The sequence below is a fragment of the Salvia splendens genome, chromosome 22 (genome assembly GCF_004379255.2).
Source record: "Salvia splendens isolate huo1 chromosome 22, SspV2, whole genome shotgun sequence".
Classification (NCBI taxonomy): domain Eukaryota; kingdom Viridiplantae; phylum Streptophyta; class Magnoliopsida; order Lamiales; family Lamiaceae; genus Salvia; species Salvia splendens.
The window spans coordinates 18,388,035-18,398,977 of NC_056053.1; positions in this window are offsets into that span (position 1 = coordinate 18,388,035).

Sequence of the window (10,943 nt, forward strand, 5' to 3'; positions counted from 1 at the left end):
CTTTGAATTGTTTTCACCATGCCGGGATAGGTATGTCACCGTTTCGTGCCTTGTACGGCCGAGAACCTCCGACGTTGGTCGCGGCACCGCCGTCCAACAGAACTCCTCCCAACGTGGCTGACTTGATTAGGGAGCGGGGCGCGCTCCTGGTCGAACTTCGGCGCAACCTTGCGAAAGCCCAACAACAAATGAGCGCTGCGGCGAATAAACACCGTCGTCACGTCGAGTTCGAGGTTGGGGACTTTGTGTGGTTGAAGTTACAACCGTATCGTCAGCACTCGGTCGCTAGGCCGGTTTCTGCTAAGTTGGCCAAGCGTTTCTACGGTCCTTTTGAGATCTTGGAGAGAATAGGTCCGGTAGCTTACAAGCTACGTCTACCCGAGGGCAGCCGCGTACATAACGTTTTCCATGTCAGTTTGTTACGAGCGTTCGTGCCTGGTGACCCAGTGGTGCCCCTGCCGGCGGCATTCAATGGGAGCAGACCCGTTGCTTACCCGGTGCGCATTTTGGAGTCCCAGACAATGTGGCATGGCGGCGAGGCGATGGAGCACGTTTTGGTGCGTTGGTCGGACGGCACGGATTCGCCCTCGTGGGAACCATTGTCAGAAATCCGCAAGCGCTTTCCAACTCTCGCCCTTGAGGACAACGGCGTCGCAAAGGGAGGGGGAGTTGTTACGAACACACCATCACCGCCACCCACGGAAGACAAGGCAGCTGCTGAGGCAGAGGACGGAGTAGAAGCCGCCGAGGCAGAGGACGGAGTAGAAGAAGCAGGGGTGGCCGATCAAACAGTTCAATCAGCAATTGGGTTTGATGAAGAGGCGGAGGACGATCACGAAACGCCAGCTGAGGATGATGAAGAAGCGGAGAGAGAACCGTCGCCAGCTCCGGCGACGGCTGGTCAGGGGGACGGCCGGCAGCTTCGCCCTCGGGATCGCTTGAAGCCCCCCAACCGATTCCTTAATGGGATTTGAGTCTTTTAGTTAATTAGTTAGCTATTTTTGGTAATAATTTAGTCATTATGGAAATTATTTATTTTTTATTATTTCCGTCGGGTTTTCTTTGTTGGTTCTTTCCCGATGTTATTAGGATAGGTCGAACCAACCCTAGGGTCCATAGATTATAAATAGGGATATTCGTGTTCCATCTTCATAATCAATACAGAATTATTTGCCCAATTATCTTGCGTAATACTCGCGAAATCTTAAATCTCTGCCGACGAAGAGCGTTCTTCGCGCCAGAACAGGAATCATCCGCCGACCTTCTCGTTGAAGGCGCCGGAAGGCTTGTGTTACTTGGAGAATTGGACGGAATATTCACGTTAGGAGTAGGTGACTCTTAACAGGTTGCGTGAAGAAAGTGGTGAAATTATAGTAGCGAAATCAAGATTTTAACGACTGTAGGGTATTTTTAGTGTCGTCGTTGCCAGAGCACCTCTGATTGAAAGAGTTACGAGAGAAAAATAGATAATGAGAGAGAAATATATTTTCCACCTACTAATTATGTATAATAATATTTTGCCAAATTATCATAGACTTTGATAATGAAAAATGATAGAAAAATGATTTAAAACTATTTTTAGAAAAAAGAAAAAAACAAAGCTCTAAAAGTAAATTTAATAATATTATATTCCCTCCATCTTATAATAGATGACACATTTGGATAATGACACGGGATATTAGAATATGTTATTTTGTGTGTTAAGTGTATATTTTGATTAATGTGAGGGGGACTTTTTCTTAAAAAGAAAATGTGAAATCTTTTGTGGAACAAATTAAAAATAATAGTGTGAAATCTATTATGGGATAGAGGGAGTAATTTACACATCCACGGATCTCAAGAAGTCCTTTTTTATTCCTCCCTCCGTCCCGCTTAAGATGACATGTTTTCCTTTTTAATTTGTCCCAACTGAGATGACACATTTCTTTTTTTAAAAACTTTCTCTCTCCAGCTAATACACTCAACAACTTTTTTTCATTCCTATTAAAATATTCATCTTTCTTTCTCTCTCTATTTTAATACTTTCACTCACCTTTCCTCTCTCCTATTAAACACTTTGACCAATAACTCCTAAAATCCTGTGCCGGCCAAGGAATGTGTTATCTTAGACGGGACGGAGGGAGTAGATTGTAGTCCTTCTGTTTCCTTAAAATAGAAATTCTTTCTTTTTTGACTCGTTTCCTAAAAATAAAACTCTCCGTTTTAGGAAATAGACTTCAAAATCCACTAACACTAATTCCACTAGTTTTTCTCAGTATTTCTCCTACTTTACATTTTTTTTCTCTTTCTCTCTCTTATCTAACCAATTTTTCATTAAAACACGTGCTATCATCCAAATTAATATTTTCATAAAAACAGATGAAGTATTTAGAGAGCACCATGATTAATTTCAATTACATTATAAACAATTGATTAAAAAATAGAATGAAATTTACATAGCTGATAAATTTAAAAGTACGGCATCCAACCTAACTAATGTCTCAGCTAAGTTGAATCATTTCATTTAAAAAAAAACAAACATTCAATCGGTTGTACTTTATTTCTTTCTCTTATTTTATTTTATTTTCATTTAATCCACCCACCATAAATTCTTAATATTCGTAACAAAATCTTTTACCCTAACTTAGTTGAGAAGGAAAGAGTATTTATTTACATAAATATATATTAAACTTATTTATTTCAAATTAATAACAAAATTAACTTTTGGAATTAAAAAAAAGTAAAGAGAAACTTTAAAACGGAGCTGCATGAAACAAAAATGAGTAACATAGATAGAAAAAAATGTAACTAAAAACAAAAATACAAATTTCCAACACCAAAGAGATTAAAACACTAATAGTGATGTTATAAGAGACCAGAACAGCCTGCCATCGGCCCAAATGGACAAAATTAGAATTAGGTCGATAATTATATAACTCAATCTGAATAACATATTTTTGAAATGTGTGATACAAATTTGATTACTTAAACTATCATTAAATATACTTAAATTTAATTACATTAAACTATCATTAAATTTGATTATGTGCATTTTTCTATTTTGATTGTCTCAAGCTATTTACATTTTTCTATTTTGAGTAAGAGTTAGGACATTTAATTAATATATTAGAGTTAATAAAGTGTTTCCTTATTAAGTGATCTCTCACTACACTTAAATACTAATTTAATTACATTAAAAAAACAATCCCAAATTTACAGCCTAAAATGAAAAGTACGAGTAACTTAGGATGGAGGGAGTATCTGACTTGTGATTGTCTCTCGTTATTTGGAATCGTCCGTCATCGCGATGGTGTCACAATGAGTTCAATTCCAAATTGCGATTTGCATGTACGATACGAATTTAGCTCGATTTCTACGTTCGAACTACATCATTTACTAATCTACACTTTTTTTAATTCATTATCATTTACTCCTTGTTTATAAAAATAAATATGGGCATGCTATAATATTTATTGTATAATTTTGTCACACAATAGTTTATCTTTATCTTTGTGAAAGTACTACATATATTTAGCATGGTGATGGGGTACGTACTAAACAAGCCCAATAGCAGTGACAGCTCGGCCAGCCCAATAGCAGTGACTCGCTTCGGCCAGCCCAAAGCCCAAGAGTTCAGTTCGGCATTACCAAAGAGTTCGGCCTCAGCCTACAGCTCGGTAAAAGCCAACCAATCAAGCTCTGCTCTCAGGTCGGCATCAAGCTCTACTCTCAGATCGGCAACCAAAGCAGTTCGGTCTCGGTATTCGGCCGAACAAGGAGTTAGTGGACCCATACAGGATGTCCAACACACCCACTACCACGTGATGTCAGTTCAGGCCACGATCGTAGGCCATGACCTACGCTTCGCCCACGATCTTAGGCCATAACCTACACGACATCCACGACTTAGGGTGGTGATGCAAGCCATGATCTGAGTTCATTATATAAATAGAACTTAGATCTGATAGAAGAGGTTAGAATCTCTCGAGAGAAATAATCATATAGCAAGTCTGTGTTGTAAGCTGTAATTCGCAGATCAAGCAATACAAACCTGCCCCCATTTCTCCCCGTGGACGTAGATTTACCTCAGTAAATCGAACCACGTAAAATTCTCTGTGTCGTAATTTATTTTTACGAGCATTTATCATCATCAAAAATTCGCGGAATCATCACTGGCGCCGTCTGTGGGAACCAGAGAACCAAATTTGTGATAAAGCGAATTTTTGACCGTTTTTTCAACCCAAAAAATGCATACCAGATCGCAGAGTACCCGTATTCCTGCCCGTGAGAACCAGGAGGAAGCCAATCCATCCCATAGGTCTGGAAAACAGCCTAGGGATAAATCCACCACCAGTTCTCATGGCGAAGGAACAAGCCGCTCCAAAAGCCGTCACACCGAGTCTTCCCAGCAGCCCGATTTGAACGAGGCTGTCAAGCTGTTTTTGGCTGAAAAGCAGGAGGAATTCTTAACCTTCCTGCAGAGAAGCCAAAAGCAGCCGGAGGCGAAAACGGCGGATTCTCCCTCTCCCTCCATACGAGACAGTCACTACCACAGTAGTATCATGTCTTCCAGGAGAAAGAATCCTCGGTACCGGAATCACAGGAGAACTCCATCTCCTCCATACCGAAGAAATGTCGGGTTCGCCATGTACGGAGCATTGAGGACTCCGTTCTCGGACGATATTACCCGAACTTCCCTACCACAGAACTACCGAACTCCGTCGATAACCTATGACGGACTCGTGGATCCTCATGATTTCTTGGGACGCTATCAATATAACATGGCGAACCAGGGTCTCAACGAGGTCCACATGTGCAAGCTGTTTCCCGAACTGCTTATCGGGAACGCAAGAAGGTGGTTCGATAGCCTCCCCAAAGGCAGCATTAGATCCTACCGAGATCTAATGGATGCTTTCCACAGGAGGTTCTTTCAGAAAGCGGAAGCCAGAAGCACTTCGGCTCAGCTGCTTTCTATACGTCAAGGTCGCGACGAAAAGATCAGCGATTTTATGACGAGATTCCACAAGGAATGCCTACAAGTAGATAATCTCAATGATCTACTTGTCATTTCGGCATTCCAAAATGGAATCCTGCCCGGAGCTCTCTACAGAAAGCTCGTGGAGTGCGGTCCGCAAACAGCTCAAGAGATGTGGGACATTGCGGACAAGTTTTCTCGTGCCGATGAGGCAGACCGTCGAAAACGGTCTTTAGACAGCTCATCTAGAGAAGACAAAAAGAAGCCCGGTCATAGCGATCAGAGGCATCCTCGCCGAACACCTTCTCCACTAAAGGAGAGATAGCGGTCATCCGAGGTGATCGAAAAAGAGCAAGTGTGTTCGCAGATTGCGCTTAAAAGTGCCGAGCAATCAGTTCGGCACCATCGAGCATAGCAATCACAGCAGCCGGAATCAGAGGCCGGCGAAATGACCGAAGTCACACCGGAGCCGAACTCGATGGTGTACGGCACTGAAGCCGTGATTCGGTTGAGATCGGCATATCCAGTCCCCGAACTCAATTTCTCCTCAGAAATGAATGGTGACGGACTGAGAGCCGAACTAGATCTTGCCGAAGAAAGAAGAGAATTGGCCTGCCTAAAAGCAGCCAAGTACAAGGAGCAAGTAGCCCGGTATTACAACCAAAGGGTGAAGAAGCTGCAATTTCAAGTGGGAGATCTCGTCTTGAGAAACAACGAAGTAAGCCGAGCAGAAAAGCTGGGCGAACTCGAGCCCACATAGGAAGGTCCATATCGGGTGTCAGAAGTCCTCGGCAAAGGGTCTTAAAAATTGACTCACGCGTCAGGAGCACAAGTACCCCGAACATGGTACGTTTCCAACCTCAAGAAGTTCCATTTGTAAGAGACAGTCCGGTCAGTCAGTCTTATGTGTTTTCTTTGTTTTTTACTTGTTCTTGTCTCTACGTGCGTTGTGTCTGTCTATGTGAGTGTCGTCTCTTACAAATAAAACTGAGGTATCTCGTTCTTCAAAGGCTGATCCCCTTTTTAGAACATACAAGCCAACGATTGTGCGTCAAAGCTTCTAAAGAGGATACAAGACCACAATTCAGCTTAAACAAGCAGTTCGTCTGAAACGAGCTGCAACAAGCCCACGATTGTGTGTCAAAGCTTCTAAAGAGGATACAAGACCACAATTCAGCTTAAACAAGCAGTTCGTCTGAAACGAGCTGCAACAAGCCCACGATTGTGTGTCAAAGCTTCTAAAGAGGATACAAGACCACAATTCTGCTTAAGAATCAAGCACTTCGTCTGAAACGAACTGCAACAAAAGTCCGATTCTCGCGATAAAACTTGCCTGAATTAGGACAAGGGAAAGTCCAATCCACGCGATAAAACTCGCCGAATTAGGACGACCAAGTTCGGTCAAAGCAGTTTACCTCATAAGACCGAGGACGACCATGTCTAGTCAAAGAGGTTTACTGCATAAGACCACTTCGGTTAACTGGGAAAGTCCGATCCACACGATAAAACTCGCCGAATTAGGACAAGGGAAAGTTCGATCCCGGCGACGAAAATCGCCAAATTAGAACACAAAGACGAGTCCGGTCAAAGATGTTTATTTCATCAGACCAAAGACGAGTCCGGTCAAAGATGTTTATTTCATCAGACCAAAGACGAGTCCGGTCAAAGATGTTTATTTCATCAGACCAAAGACGAGTCCGGTCAAAGATGTTTATTTCATCAGACCAAAGACAAGTCCGGTCAAAGAAGTTTACTTCATAAGACCGAGGACAAGTACGATGAAATTTTTTCGCTAAGCTGTAAATACACAGTGTTAGAAGCGAAAACAAAAACAAAATTTCATTTTCAAATCTTGTTCGGCACACAACTCCGCTACCCTACAAAATGGCGTTACGCTATTACAAAGGACTATTCTACTGTCCAGGGTTGCTGAAGTTAAGCCACCTATCTGCAAAATCCTCTGGAAGCCGATTTCGGTTGTTCCGAGCAGATGAAGAATAAGCAGGTCGACGAGATGCTATCCTCGACCCAACGCCTCTTCCCCGAGCTCGAGAAGTCCTAACACCTCGGCGATGAAGAGTCTCTGCAATAAGCATCTGCTGATCTTGCTCGCTCATAGTCACAACTCCTCGGCGAATTTCAGTCCGTCCCTGTCTTGACGATTCCGGTTGCTCCTGAGCCCGTTCTCGTCTTGACGTTTCCGGCTGTTCCGGAGTTCGTTGTTGGCTGGGAGTAGGATTTTGAACAAGGGAACCAGAGGTTTGATCTGGAGTGCGAGCATCTGTTGGCGCGATATGCCGAAGGAATCTTTCTATGGAGGGGCGCCGAGAAAGAACAATGTTGTACCGAGAAGCCCAGCGCCGCAATGATGTCACGACTTGTTGGCAAGCCGAGCTCTCCAGCGCATTGTTCCTCCGGAGTACATTATACTCCTCCCACAGTTCGTCAACTCGTTCCTGAACATCTGAGATGGTCAATCCCCCGCGCACACGGATGTAATCCTCGTACGCAGTCCTCTCAGCAATGGTCGTATTCAGCTCGGCCTCCAGATCCTTCTTATCGGACTCTAAGTCCTTATTATCGGCCTCCAGCTTCACTAAACGAGCCAGAAGCTCGTCATTCTTCGTCTGATCGGCTATAGCTCTTCTCTCAGCTTCGTCTAAAGCCGAAGAGTACAGCCGTTTCCAGTGAAGTATCTCCATCTCCTTGAGTACAAAGCAGCTATATTAGTTCGGCAGCTGTACCGAGCAGATAGTAAAATACAACAGGAGTAAAGGCGAGTACGCAAAGCTATACGAAGACAAGTGTAGAGAATTTTTCATTCACAAGGAAAATTTTTTACACTAGGGCTTCAAGGCCATTTTACAAGGAAGAAACTAGACTAAGAGAAGGGAGACGAAATCATACTCCGCCAGCTTCGTCTCCGGCTCCTCGGTCTGGTACAGCTTCTTTCTCTTGGGCTACCTCAGCCTCGGCCTCGCCTCCTGCCGGCCTCGCCTCCGCCTCCTGATCGGCTTCCTCCTCCGGATGCCCGGCCCGCTCGACTTCGGCCTCCGGCTCCAGCGGCTCGGCCTCACCCTCTCCGTTGTAAGTCGAAGCGGGTGAAACGGGTCCCACGGAGGCAAAGATAGCCTCCAGGTTCTCGTCCCGATCAGCTCGACAACTCCGGACTCGGTCTGCAGAAAGCAGGACCGAGGATGAAGCGAGCTCCTCAAGGAGCGGCAGATTCTGAAGCCGAGCAGCTATCTCTCGGCTGTACAGAGGCAGCACGACGTCGGGCCCCTGCTCGCCCTTATCGGCAATTAGCCTTACCAGACTACCGACAAAGGCCGAGAACTGGCTGCTCAAAAAGAGTCTCTCCGTGTAGGCACGGAGACCCTCTCCTTGGGCAACCACGGCGGCAGCATCCCTCCGTTTCGTCTGCTCTCGCTGGATGACGAGCTGGTTTTTGGCAAACTGAGCTTCATCCTGGGCCGAAATCCTAGCAGCCCTGGCTTTCTCAAAGTTTGCCTCAGCCTGCTCGGCCCGGTGACAAGCAGCCGCCAATTTCCTCTGCATCTCGGCATAGTCGTTGGACGCTTTGGAGAGTTCGACGGCGACGAGCTTGGAGAGCATATCATTCCTCTGAAAATGGATAAGGAAAAAAGTTAACAGAGGGCACCAAAAATACAAGACAGAAGCCAAGCCAAGGAATCAAGAAAACAATTCACCTCGGCGAAGTCCGTGGGCCATAAAAATGGCTCACAGATATGCTCCGAAGGAGGCGCCAAGACCACGTCTTTCTCTGGCGCCCTTGGGGGCTTCTGGGTCTTCCCCTTCTTGCTTGCCGAAGTCGACTCCGGCTTCTTTGGACCCGAAGAGGTCTTTTGCCTCTTCGGATTCTTCTCGGCATCAAGCGCCGAGCTGGTAGCCTTCTCTCTCTCCGGCTCCACAAGCTCGGAGGACTTTCTAATAGCCTTATTCAACATGAACACTGCCAAAAAGCAAGAAAGCAAAGTCAGATTTTCTTCGTTAAAGCAGTAGAGCATAAAGATAAAGAGAAATCCTCACCCTCGGCCTCTTCGTCCGAAGACGAGATGTCGAACACGACGTCGCCCTTGACGAGCTCAGACTCCGTGTATTGTTTCCTAACTATGGGAATCTTGTTGAGCTCGCCATCGAGCTCGTCCAACGGTTCAGGCCGAGGGTGACGGATAACGGACTCCGGCCCTCTCCAGGGAAAACTAGGAGCCGCGGTCCTATCATAGTAGAAGAAGCGATTTTGCCACTTCGGCCACTTCGTTTTACAAAAGGCCCTAAAGGGCTGTAAAGGGATCAAGTAAAACCAAGACCCCTTCCTCTTAAATTGAAAGAATTTAAGGATCGCCTTCAAAGACAAATCCCTTCCTAACCTACGGAGTTCGGCAGCGAAGGCCGACAAGTGCCTCCAAGAGTTCGGAGTCACCTGGCCTAAAGGAAGCTGAAAAAAATCTAGTAAATCTATAAAGGCAGAAGGGAGGGGGAAACGAAGCCCGCATTCTAAGCAGGCCTCGTACACGGTGACGTAACCCTCCGGCGGGGAGTCAGCCCTGTGATCACCGTCAGGTACCACCGCCTTCCCCCCAGGAAAAGAGTATTTTTCGTAAAGGGATATCACAGTATCCTTACTCAAGATACTGTGAAAATACTCTACGGTCTTCTCCCCGGATTCTTTCCGGCTAGAAGACCCCTTACCCCCTTTCCTAACGCTACCCGACTCCGAAGAAGAAGAAGAAGACATTTTTCTTACTTTTTGAAGGTGAAGGTAGTCTGAAGAAATTTTTGAAAGCGGAAGGAAATTTTTCACGCAGAAGATAGAGAGTGCAGAAGAAGCCAATAGCAAAGGTGTTCAAATGATGAAGAAAGACGGTATTTATCAGATTTGGAAAAGATTTCAAATCATCGCACCGTTTCATATCCCACCTTTTCAGGATTCAACGGCCGGATTTTACTGTCGCATTTAATGCCGCATTTAATGCAGTCACGCGCAGGGCACGTCCCCTGACTTCAGCCTCCCCCGTACCCTTTTCCAGAATGCCGAAGTGACTCGCTTCGCCGAAGTGAATCACTTCGCTTTTCGGGGGGGGTAGTGATGGGGTACGTACTAAACAAGCCCAATAGCAGTGACAGCTCGGCCAGCCCAATAGCAGTGACTCGCTTCGGCCAGCCCAAAGCCCAAGAGTTCAGTTCGGCATTACCAAAGAGTTCGGCCTCAGCCTACAGCTCGGTAAAAGCCAACCAATCAAGCTCTGCTCTCAGGTCGGCATCAAGCTCTACTCTCAGATCGGCAACCAAAGCAGTTCGGTCTCGGTATTCGGCCGAACAAGGAGTTAGTGGACCCATACAGGATGTCCAACACACCCACTACCACGTGATGTCAGTTCAGGCCACGATCGTAGGCCATGACCTACGCTTCGCCCACGATCTTAGGCCATAACCTACACGACATCCACGACTTAGGGTGGTGATGCAAGCCATGATCTGAGTTCATTATATAAATAGAACTTAGATCTGATAGAAGAGGTTAGAATCTCTCGAGAGAAATAATCATATAGCAAGTCTGTGTTGTAAGCTGTAATTCGCAGATCAAGCAATACAAACCTGCCCCCATTTCTCCCCGTGGACGTAGATTTACCTCAGTAAATCGAACCACGTAAAATTCTCTGTGTCGTAATTTATTTTTACGAGCATTTATCATCATCAAAAATTCGCGGAATCATCACATGGAGAGATTCTTATCAATCAGAAAAATGCGAGTGGGACTCCTTTCAAATTAGGAAAACATAAAAATACACGAATCTTGTCACATTTTGGGATTTTATCAATTTCTTTTTTAAGGACAAAACGATCCTCTTATCCTAACATACATCCTCAATAATCATCGTATGCCACATAATAATTGAATGCAATGTAGTTTTCTAAGTTTGTTGTTTTATATGTTGGTTTCTCGGATTACAAAGATAACTACCGG